Source organism: Acinonyx jubatus, chromosome B1, assembly GCF_027475565.1.
Source record: "Acinonyx jubatus isolate Ajub_Pintada_27869175 chromosome B1, VMU_Ajub_asm_v1.0, whole genome shotgun sequence".
Lineage (NCBI taxonomy): Eukaryota > Metazoa > Chordata > Mammalia > Carnivora > Felidae > Acinonyx > Acinonyx jubatus.
In genome coordinates, this window is record NC_069382.1 from 24,421,098 (window position 1) to 24,433,477 (window position 12,380).

At 37.6% G+C, this 12,380-nt stretch overlaps 1 protein-coding gene across 8 annotated transcripts in view; it reads left to right on the forward strand.

The window, feature by feature from the left end:
* DLC1 (DLC1 Rho GTPase activating protein) overlaps positions 1 to 12,380 on the forward strand; it is a 423,086-nt gene that overhangs the window by 171,403 nt on the left and 239,303 nt on the right. The gene's annotated exons all lie outside the window — the stretch shown is intronic.

Genomic DNA, 12,380 nt, shown 5'->3' on the forward strand with positions numbered 1-12,380 from the left:
TGCTGAAATGGCTGATGGGCAGTTAACTGGCTCTACAACTTAGGCTTTAGGATCTGGGAATCTAACTGCTACATATAAAGTCATTCCTCCTCTTTTTATCCCTATATGCCTGTCCCAGTCTTCCAGAATAACTGGTACCCCCAATTCCTGAGCATTTTTAGGGTTTTTTTTTAGCTCAACAAATATGTTTCCCTCTTACTGATTTTCCCCCAAGAAGGCTGAGACCACAGCTTTCTACAGCCTATAACATAGCTACAAACAGTTCATCTTTCTGGAGTAGGAAAGTTATTGATATCGCTCACATCTCTGTGTCTTCCTGTCACCTTCCTTTCCCTTTTTCCCCTTGTATATTCTCTTTATTTCTGTTTTTTCAACTATTATAATATGTTTGTGAAGGAAATCTAAGTTAAATGAATGTTTATTTAATCAGATGTATCTAAATATTTTTTGAATTTGAAATCATGCCCTCCATTCCTACTATTTATATTCTAACAAAAAGTCTTCATAAAGTATTTTTCACCTTTCTTACAGACTCTTGCAACATCCTCCTAACTAGTATCCTTTCCAGTCTGTCATCTTTAAATCTACTTCCAACACACCTCTCTATTCATCTATCCAAAATGCAAATCTCTCAATGTCACTTCCATTTGAACTCAATAGCTCCCTATGCTCTAGAGAATAATAACCACCTTCCTTAGTATGGCTCACAGCCCTGAAGTATTCCTTCTCTCTAGCTGGGTTTTGCTCCCCTTACCACATAATGTACTTTAAACTCCAACAACATGGAGCTGCTTGTGCCTAACCATCAAACACACACATACCAACCACACAGAGATCATGTTCTCTTACCTCCTTGCCTTAATACCTACCTTTTTTTTCTATTCCTCCCCCATTTATGCCATATTTCTGCAAGTGAGATCATCTCCAGGAAACATTTGGTTTTTAATTCCCTCTTGTTTGAGGCATAGGAGCCCCTACTTTACTCATAGAAATCTCTTTATTCATATATACTTCATATGCAGAAATGGTCTTCTCATCTTTGGCACCCACAAGATAGGGACCAAGGTTAGTTATTCATCCTTCCTGATTTGCTTATGACCCTAACATCCTGGACGTGGCCACAGACATACTCCAGCCACTTTGCTTCTTTCTTCCCTCCCCTGTATGCTTTCTGGTAACTGGGACTAAACTCTAACCCTCAAACTGATTTCACTGAGGGTTAAATCTGCTCACTAGGCACAGTCCCAAATGGGCTATATCCTGAGGAAGAGGCTATATATTGCTGCTGCCTCCAACATGGCTACTCCAGTCATGTCCAGCCCTGTTGCTCTCGGTCTCAGAACACTAATACATCTGTAAGCTCCAGTGATGACATGCTTGGGGATCTATTAGATTTTCTTCATAAATGTAGATAAAGCTTTCTTCATCACCATTATTAAAGTGTGATTTTTTTTCATAAAGTGAGAGAAAGGGATGCACTAAAAAAAAATCAGTCACCTGATTTTTTTTTCTCCCTTTATTTTCAGAAATACTCATAAAATACCAAAAGCAGTATATCCTGGTTTTAAGTATGTTCCTCTTGTTCTGAATCCAAGAAGAATTAAAACCTTGTCAGAAATATCTGCTGCACCTGGGAAAGGGGAAGCCAGAAAAACCAATCACGGTGACTACAAAATAAAAAGGAGAGTGTGAACTGGGGTTTACATTGACAAGACCACCCAGCCACTCCATGACTTCCTTTCTGAACACATCCCCAGCCGGGACAATGGGAAAATCAATGATTCCACTACATTAAAGGAACTCTGCACTTTGCCATCAAGTTCTTGTACCTTCAGCTCATGTTACAAAGAACTAGAAAAACAGTTAAACTTTATGTACATGATGGCTTCAAGGGATTTTGTAAGCAGACCTGGTAAGCCAGCCACCACGTCAGTCCTTTTGTCTATGAAAAAATGATTTCAGAGTTCCATACAGCAGACTTGAAAGGAACATTTAGACCACAACTTGTTTACAAATTCAGACGAGTCTACATTTCATTCCTGCTCTGATTGAAATCTTAGACTATGATTGTGAATTATTTTTCTCCCCTCAAAGCCAAGAGACTCGAAATATGGCTGAAAATTCAAGCTGAATTGAAACAGACTCTTTTAACTGCTATTGTGAATCTCTTTATGTAAGAAAATATGTACACTCAAAATTTAGCCAAGTTGTAGAGAGTAACATAATATTCTCCAAGGATAACACTATATAATCCCAAAGTACAGAACTCTGGGCATATTTTGAAAGAGCTTTTCTCAATGTCTGGGATTCTCGTGAAGTCATTTCCTAATGTTGTAACAGGTATCTAGCTTATGTAGCATAATAATGGCAAATGCACAGTGCAAAACTTCCAAATAACAGATTTGAATGGTTTTATACTATTTATATGAATAACACCATAACACCACCAAAGGTTTATGAGTCCTTCTTTTGAAGATAACCTTTAGCTTTTTACCCTAACTCATTTCTGAGTTCAAAAGTGTGAATGAAAAACTTACTTCAGCCATGTCTTGATTAACCATAACGTAGATTATCTCTCCCAAGAGCTCCCTCACCCCCCAACCCCCAACCTCTGAACTGTCTCCTGGCTCCTTCCCTCCCTCTCTTTCCCTCCCAAGGTTGCCTTTAACTCCTCCTTCAAGGAGATCCATTTCCTTTACTTTTTCTGCAATGATTACTTTGTCTTTTTACTCTAGATGAACTGAAATCAAGGTCTTTTTATTTCTCTATTTGGTTGTTACTACAGCAACTCCTGACATGTTAGACACAGTTTATGACAGTTGGATATTGTTGAGGAGGCATAAACAGGGTGACAAGTTCTGTCCCCAAGGTGTCCTCTCCTCTCAAGTTTTATCTCAGTTTCTTCCAGCAATTCTTCTATCACATGTGGACAGATGTGTTTCCCCTCTGAGGATCACTCTCCTCGTGTGCCAAATAAGAGAGGAGCGAGGGCTCTAAATTCCTGTTCTGCTTCACTGTTCTGGAATTATATCTATTTGCCTTCTCTGTCTACCAGAGCAACTTAATCATTTCTCATTACCCACCTATGATCCAGTTTGGTAAAATAATTAAATAATTAGAAATTTACTACACCTGGTGGGTTAGATGTGTGCACACCATTAGATTTTTTCCTTTTACACCATATGCAAACTATGTCTAATCACAAAGTGAAACCCACTCCTATGGGTTTTTCCATTCTCCCCCTTACTTCTGAGCCCCAAGGGAAAAAAATATACCCTAATGATTTTATCCATAGTTGCTTTCCTGACATGTCAACCTGACTTGTATTATTATCATCATTGTCATTGTGATTGCTATAAAGGGGTAATGGCTAACCTCGTGCATTATTTCACTGGTAACCATTTCTGTCACCTTTATGCAAGAACTATTCTATTGGCAGTGCTTTGTGGAAGACATCAAAAATCACTTGTCACTCTGTACTCTGTCTTCCTACTTACTAGAACTTCCCTCTAGATTGAAAGTACTATAAGGGGAGAACCTATAGCTAATTTATCTTTGTGCTTTACTAAGCATAAAATATAGAATTTTGGTAAAGTAAGTATTCAAAAAATATTGAATGAATAAATGGGTAGATGAATGAGTATTTTATACGATAATAACATAAATTCAAAAAAATATCAAAGCAAAAGAAATCCCAAGATTCTGAGAAACCCTCATCACTCTCCCAAAGGAAATACTACTAACCAAACATTTTGATGGCCTGGACCATTTGTGCTACAATTCTGGACACTTATGCAACTAAGTATAAAATTTGGGTCCATAAGCATGTGCAAACAATATGAAATATTGACTTTGGATTCACCTACTGTAGATTTATTTTCAGACCAATGTCTAGAAAAGGTACCTCTCTAAGAAAAATCAGGAGGGTATATGTATACATTGAACCAATGGCATTAGAACTATTTTCTCTACTGCCAGAGTCCAACTTTCACCTAAAGGCAATCCAGTATAGGAAAAGAATACAGGTTTTAGAATCAAATATGAGTTAAAATCATTCCTTTTAATTTACTAACAGCTTGACTTTGGCAGGTCACTTATTATTTCTGACCCTCTTTTTCTTACCCAGAAGATGAGAATCATTCTCCTCCTCCTTCTTCATCTACCTAACAGACATGTTTAAATTTCAAGTAAGATTTGATATCTAAATTACTTGGCATAGTGCCTTGCACAGATTAGACAATAAATCTTTCCCAATCTTGTAACTTTTATTAAAGGATATTTTATCTCTAAATGTACAGAGAGACATGCAGTTTTAATGCTTTTTTCCACTCAGTGAACATACTTGATTGGGGACACCACATTGCATAATCCCAGGAGTTGTGCAAACGGCAGCCTTGTACATGATGTTCTTGTCTCAGGCCTTGAGCCATCACTTTCTGGTCAGAATAGTCACTGGGTGTAGCTGCACTGATAACAACATGAAACTGGAGGAAACACAATAGTGGACTTACCCAATCCCTCAAACTCCTCAAATCACCAAGGAATCGTAAATTCACCTCTCCTTGCATCTTCAAGCAAAGGAAATTATAGAAAGCACACATGAACGTGCTTCACAGAAATATCAGTTACATATGGAAAATAAGTACCTATGCTGTTTTGGTACATTAAGGGTGAGGACAATGGGAATTAAGAGGGAAATGATGGGGTTCCTGGGTGGTTCAGTCGGTTAAGCATCCGACTCTTGATTTGGCTCAGGTCATGATCCCAGGGTCATGGGACTGAGCCCTGCATTCGACTCCCACTAACAGTGCAGAGCCTGCTTGGGATCCTCTTTCTCTTCTTCTGTCTCTGCTCCTCATCTTCCCATATGTGTGCTCTCATCCATTCATTCATTCTCTCCCTCAATAAATAAATCTTAAAAAAAGAGGGAAATGAAATCACTTTCAAGTAGTCAAAGTAAAAATGATTGTTGAGTTCACCATAGTCACATTAAAAATTGAGTTTAATACCTCTGCTCCGATTAGTCTGGTCTTGTCTTTGATATACACTGTATTAGTCAGTGTTGTGCAGAGAAACAGAACAGAGAGATAAAGACACAGAGACAGACATAAGATAGAGAGATAGACACAGGTAGAGACAGAGAAAGACTTCTTTTAAAGAATTGACTCATATGATTGTGGGGACTGGTAAGTCTGAAATCTGTAAAGCAGGTTGGCAGGCTGGAAATTCAAGAAAGGGTGGACGTTACAGTCTGAAGTCCAAATTCCACAAGGTAACAGGTCGGAAAATTAGACAAGGTTTCTATGTTGTGGTGTTAAGATAGAATCCCTTCTTCTTTGGTAAACCTCAGTCTTTGCTCTTAAGGTCTTCAAGAGGCCTATCCCCCAGATGAAGTATAATTTGCTTTGCTCAAAGTCAACTGATTTAAATGTCAGTCACATCTGAAAAAAAAATACCTTTACAGCAATGTCTAGACTTGAGTTTGACCAAACAACTGGGTACCAAAGACTAGCCAACTTAACACATAACACTTATCATCACATATCTCTTGCTTGACCAAACCAGTCACTTTTCTTGCCATTCTAATCACATAGAATCTTCCAGAGTTTCCTCCATATTTGCCATGTATTTTCAAACATTTTTCCTGAAATATGAAGTAATAGTTTCTTAGCATCTGCATTAAATAGTAAATTCATTATAAATTAAGTTGCAAATCATAGTAAATTAAATTGTAAATAGGGTAGTTCTGATTACTTGTCATGTATTACTTCATATTTAATATGCCCTCAGAGAGGAAGAGTAGGCCTTTACTTGTTTTGTCATAGATCATCCATCATATTTAGTTTATTAATTTATGATTTTAAATGGTTTTTAGTTTAGAATTCACAGAGTGAAAGCAGATTAACTCCTTCAATTTACACTCACCAAACGTATCCTCTTTATATATTTCAATTTAAAGAGTTTGTTTATTGCTAAAGCAAATACTACCTGGCTTATAGAATGACTTAAAGTTTAGGTATTTTATTATTTTACTTATTGAAAGATTGTTTAGCTGACAACTTGGCTGATCTCGTGTACACATGTGATTAGAGAATTTGATGGACGACTCTTGGTCCTTTACACTTTGGGTAAAGATGGAATCAGTCTGTTCTTGGCTGGCCTTGATGGGGCCTGTTCCTCCCTGGGGCACCAACCTAAGAGCTATACAATGTTTGAAAAGCATCTTGCATCTCAGCAGCTGCATACCAGGAGGATGAGCCTGCCTTTTTCACTTATTACTGTCACCATCTTGCCAGCCCTGCTTCAAGGCCATCTGTCATGATTCTTTACAACATTCCAATTGCCATGACACCCTGTGGTGCTTCAGTCAGGAGCTATCTGGGAATTGTCTAAGCCAGTGATTCTCAAAATGTGGCCTAACAGCATCAACGTCACCTAGGAACTATTAGAAATCAAAACTTCTGAGACCCATGAGACTATGGCTGGAACCCAGCAACCTGTGTCTCAATAAGCCCTTCAGGGGCTCCCCATGCATGCTAGAGTTCAAGAACCTTCTCTAAGCTAAAGGCACAGCACGTGCCAACACTCAAGGTACAAGAGACACAGCTGATTACAGGTTCACCAACTTCATTCTGTCTGCAAGCTCATTTAATTTTTTTTTAAGTATATTTTTAAAGTTTATTTATTTATTTGGGAGAGAGCACAAATAGGGAAAGGGAAGATAGAGAAGGAGAGAAAGAATCCCAATCAGGCTCTTCAGTTTATTTAAGTATTTTTTTTAAGTTTATTTATTTATTTAGAGAGAGAGAGAGAGAGAGAGCGAGCGCACAAGTAGGGGAGGGGAAGAGAAAGAAGGAGAGAGAGAATCCCAAGCAGGCTCCATGCTGCAAGCACAGAGCCTAATGTGGGTCTTGAACTCACAAACGGTGAGATCATGACCTGAGCCAAAACCAAGAGTTAGACACTTGCAACTGAGCCACCTGGGCACCCCCAACATCATCTCAGTTTTACAGAAGACAATAGAGACAGGACAGTTCCCAGAGGTCCTGCTTTATATGATAGTATGTGTCAAGCTATCCAATTACTTGAGGGCTTTCTTTTCCTTTCCTTTCTTTTTTTCTCTGGTATTTGTTTAATTACTAATTTTGTAGGGTGTTACAATTATAAGCTATAGAAATTGGTTCAACAGGAAAAACAGTCCTTTTGCTGAAATGTGATCCTATACCCATTGTTTTTACTCAGATCCTACTAAACACAATATTTCCTCCAGCATGAGTCTCAAGGGAGTGATATTGATCCTAAATATCCCTATAGCTTGATGAGAATATGCCTTTGTCATAGGGAAACTGTAAATCTTCAGACAGACGCAGGTGTTGGTAAAACCACCCCCAAAGAACAAGAATAGTTCACCTACAATTGGATACAGCCATAGAGCAGAGTTTAGCATTCCAAGAAGTATATCACTGTATATCACTGGAAGAAATTTCCAGCACTTCAGAAGCAAAGGATACATTTTACTTTTTTGTGAATCTTTGATGGATGTATTAATTATGGACTTTATGGATTTGGTCAGATTGTTACTGGATTTGGAAGACCTTTGAAACATGTAGTTTACAACAATAATAAAACAAGAACACGTACTGCAGTGTGTTTACATTTTAAGCAATCAGCCAGTCAGACCCATTCATTTAGCAGGAAATGAAATAGCAGAAATTCACATCCATTGGGCCTAAGAAATAAAAAACAACCAAAAAACGGAGTAGCAGAAAGTTAGCAGGACTATATTCAGGAGAAAGGTCAATATGTAGCATTGAAGATGAAATCTAGCCCTTTTGAATACCTGGAATGCCTTTAAAGGATATGTGGATGGCTCTTCCTGTCCTTCTTTCAGGTGTCTGCTCTGAGGACACCTCACCAGAAAGGTTTCCCTGAGCCCCCGTCTGAGACTCTACCCTATTACACTCTACCGCAAACTCTGCTTTCTTTCATAACACTTGTTACTACCTTACGTTAATTGCTTTTCTGGCTGATCTTACATTTTATCATTGCTTTTTGTCCATCTCCTCCCTCCAGAATATGAGTCCAATGAGAATAGCAGGGATTTTATATGTTTTATTCACTGCTATATTTCTGTTGCTCCAAGCACATAATAGACATTCAAGCAATATTTGTTAAGTGAATGGAAAAGGAAAGAAGGAAAAATTAATATGAACCCTTGAGCCATGAATGAAACACATCATAAATTATAATTGTTATAGACTTTCTATACCAATAATTCTTAATTTGGAGAGAATCATGGTTCCTTTGTGTATTTAATGAAAGCTAGAGATTGTTTTCTTAAGAAATAAACGTGCACATGCACAAATAAACTCGGCATGCAATTATAGGGGTTCAAAAACTGGGGGCCCCAGTTTCTGCTCTAGGTGCTTATAGATTTACTTTTGTAGAAATAGGCTTTTAAATTTAAATCAGGAATAATCTCTGATACTTAAGAAAATTTTCTGGGGGTGAAAGCAATCCATTCTCTTGATTTCAAAACTGAAACAAGGATAGGGCATCTCTACTCTGTATCGAGCCAGAAACCAAGTGTGATTTAAACACATCTGCAAATATTAACAAAACATCTCAAATACTAAACTGTGATCCATTGTCTGATGTGATCATTCCTAAAGACAGACCCTCTAGAAAGGAAAGATGGTAAACTGAAACTAGAGAATTACAAGGATCGTGCTGTTTCTGGAGCACTCGTTATTTGCCTGGCACCCTGCTAACTGTTTCACATGCTTCAACTCTGTCTTATAAATACTGTACCCTAGAAAGGTTGTCCCCAAAGGCCAGAAAAGTCACACACTGATTGTGCCTTGCCCTCTCTGACTTAGAGGCCAATTACTAAATCATTTAAGCTACATTCATCCCTTTGTATAGCTGTTTTAACTCTGAAAATTGTCCTTAAAAATTTTTTAATGTTTTTATTTTTGAGAGAGAGCGAGTGAATGGGGAAGGGTGAGAGGGGGAGAGGGAGGCATAGAATCTGAAGCAGGCTCCAGGCTCTAAGTGATGCAGGGCTTGAACTCATGAGCTGTGAGATAATAACCTGAGCCAAAGTCAGACATTCAACCAACTGAGCCACCCAGGCACTCGGGAAAATTGTTCTTATATGCATCATTTCATTGTCTTTTAACCTCAGAACAACTCTATGATAACGGCAGTTTAGTCTGTAAAATTCCTATTTGACAAGAAAGTTCATTCATGTATTATTAACCACTCTGCAAATACCTACTCATCTGCTCTTATAGAAATTTCCCTGTCTTGTTACCAGACATATGAACTGTAACCCATGAAGTGCTTCTACTAAAAACAAAAACAAAAACAAAAAACAAATCCAAATCAGTAAATGTGTTTGGTTTAATTGCTTGGTTATCTTACAAATATTTTGTGTGAAAAAATCATCTAAACAAAGTTTACAAAAGTAAGACTGTAGATGTTCATAACAGTTGTTGATTCTGCGGAATTCCTTGATTTCCACAAACCAACAATGAAGGTTATTTATTGTTACAACATTGTTTCAAGAATTGAATAAGCTAATGGTTACCAGTTGCCAGTTAGGCTGGTAAGTCATCCCTGTGATCGGGTGGAGATCCTTGGCATGTTAGAAGAGGATGAGCCCCTCCTGATCATCTGACTCCTCCTCCTTACACAGCACACATATGTGCATGTGTGGAGTGGATGTCACAGGACTGAACTTCTAGAGTCAGGAATGAGGGCTCATTCGTCTTTGTGTCTTCACAAAAAGGAGGCACTGGCAAAGAACAAATGGTCACTAAAACATTGATTTTCTCCATTGCCATGCTTACCCGGTTGTTTCTAGAGCATGTGTTATGATGGAAACATTAAGGACAATTTCTCTATTTTAGAGCAGCCAATTGCCCTGTGATTTCTCCTGACTTCTAGTAAAATCAGTGAGCCTACTCCCATGCCACCGTCCTTGATTTCAGAGTTAGAGTTCAGCTGAACCGGTGGCTGCAGCGTCAACCAACGATTATTTCTAGCTGAACGAAAATAATTTTTAAGAACCTGATGTTGTTACTCTGTTTTTAACTGTTTCAAACATATGTTATGTCACTTCAACTTCCAACAAGCCTCCAATTGGATAAGAGAATTATCTCAGTTCCCATGAGGTGGATCCTGAGGGGCAAACAGGCCACGTGACTTGACTAAAGACAAAAAGCAAGTCAGGGCAAAACTGCAGCCAGTTTGTGTGTGAAATTCATCAGGTCAGCCACAAAGGTGGTGTTCGAGCAATCTCACCAAGACAGGAAGTTCCTCTAGCTATGTGGTTAGGCTGGTGACATTGCAGGATACTAGTCAACATATGGTAAGGGATTGGTAAATACTAGCTGGATGAAAGAATAAATGAAGAAGCCTAATTGGTCAAAATTGTATATAAGTTAATATTATGGGAAAATATTTCTTTTCATGCAGTTTATATCAATAGCAGTCAGAAGAATGGGACTCTCCACAGTAAGAAACTCTTGCTTAATTCAGCTATTTAGTTAATACTGTATTAGGTTTTTGGGGTGCCTGGGTGGCTCGGTTAGTTAAGTATCTCACTTTGGCTCACGTCATGATCTCATGGTCCGTGAGTTCGAGCCCTGCATTGGGCTCTGTGCTGACAGCTTAGAGCCTGGAGCCTGCTTTGGATTCTGTAACTCCCTCTCTCTCTGATCCTTCCCTGCTTTCTCTCTCTCTCACTCTTGCTCTCAAATAAATAAACATTAAAAAATACTATATTTTTTCTTTATTGGCCTGAATCTCTGTTAATCATAACTTTATTCTTTCCAGTCTTATTTTACCAAAGTTTATGGGAAAGGTGCTTTGTAGGCATAATTATATGTGTGTGTGTGTATATATATATATATATATATATATATATATATGTATACAGCATATACACTGTGTATGTGTATATATATATATACACATATATATAAACATGTATATACATATATACACTGTGTATGTATATATACATACATGTAGTGTAATGTATGTAATGTATAATATATACATATGTATGTATATACAGTGTATATATATGTAAAATAATATATACATTCTCCTAGAAATTCAGTTTTCTTGATTTGCCTTAGCCTCCTAAATTCTGATATATATGCAGTAAATTTGAACAATGTGGTGGGACATCAGAATGTTCCCCCTTAAGTTTCCATCTATTTACCATCCATGATGCTCATATGATTATTAAATCAAGACATTAAAAATAATTAGAAAATACAAATTTCCTAGAATATGTTATTACCCTGCATCATGACCTTTGAAAATATTGGACCAATTATTTTATGGACCAACTATGAATGAACCCATCCTTAATTACAAATGAGGTAATTCATCATTCTGAAATGAGGCAGATGATGCATTATTTAATTTAAAACTAATCCTTATTGAATCAAAGTATCTTTACTTGAACTCAAAACCCATATTGCCAATATTTAATGTGTGTGGTAGAAATAATGCCCATATAAAATACTCTTTAATAAAGACCTCCTTTTATGTGATACATAATCAAGATTTTAGCATAGCAGAAATAAAAGGAAATTAAATATTCTCATAATATTCTGGAATTCAGTTCTACAATAAAGGTATTGTCAAGCAAGTATTTGAAAAAGTCTTCATTCTATCTCTATTTTTTCCTCCAGGAAGAAGAGTGTACTTTTTCTTTTGGCCTCTGACCAGAAATAATTGATTTTGTTTTTGCATGCTTAGTGTTTATATTTCCAGTTTATCTCTTTTATCTTTAGTGATTAGTTAGCAAATCATTTGCTTCTACTCAATGATTTTTATATCTAAAGTATGTTAGAAAAATGACACATCCGACCCCAGTGTTGTTTTGATTTTGTCTTCTTGAGGTGCACTATAAATGTCATAAGCAATACCAGTCTGCATTTTGGTGGCATACCACACGGTGTTGTCAAATTTCCTCATTACTCATCACAGCAACACTGCAAGTGCAAGTGTTGTTGTTATTCTCATAAATAAAAAAGATAAGATCGAAGCCAAGAGCATGTACGCACATCTCAGATCAAGCTACTCTTCCTGCTTAAACCCTCCCAGCTGCTTCCCATTATAACCAGCATAAAATGTTCACAAGGACTTATAGGTCTGGCCTGTGCCCTTCTCCCTGACTTCATTCCTTCTATCCTCCCCTTTTTCACTGTGCCACAGTGACTCTAGCCTTACCTCTGTCCTCTAAGCACACCAGAACTCCTTTCCATTCCGAGGACTTTGCACCCAGAGCTCATGCTCTCCCCGCTGTCTGTGCAGGGCTCTCTCCTCACTATTCAGGTGGCAACTCAAAAATCACC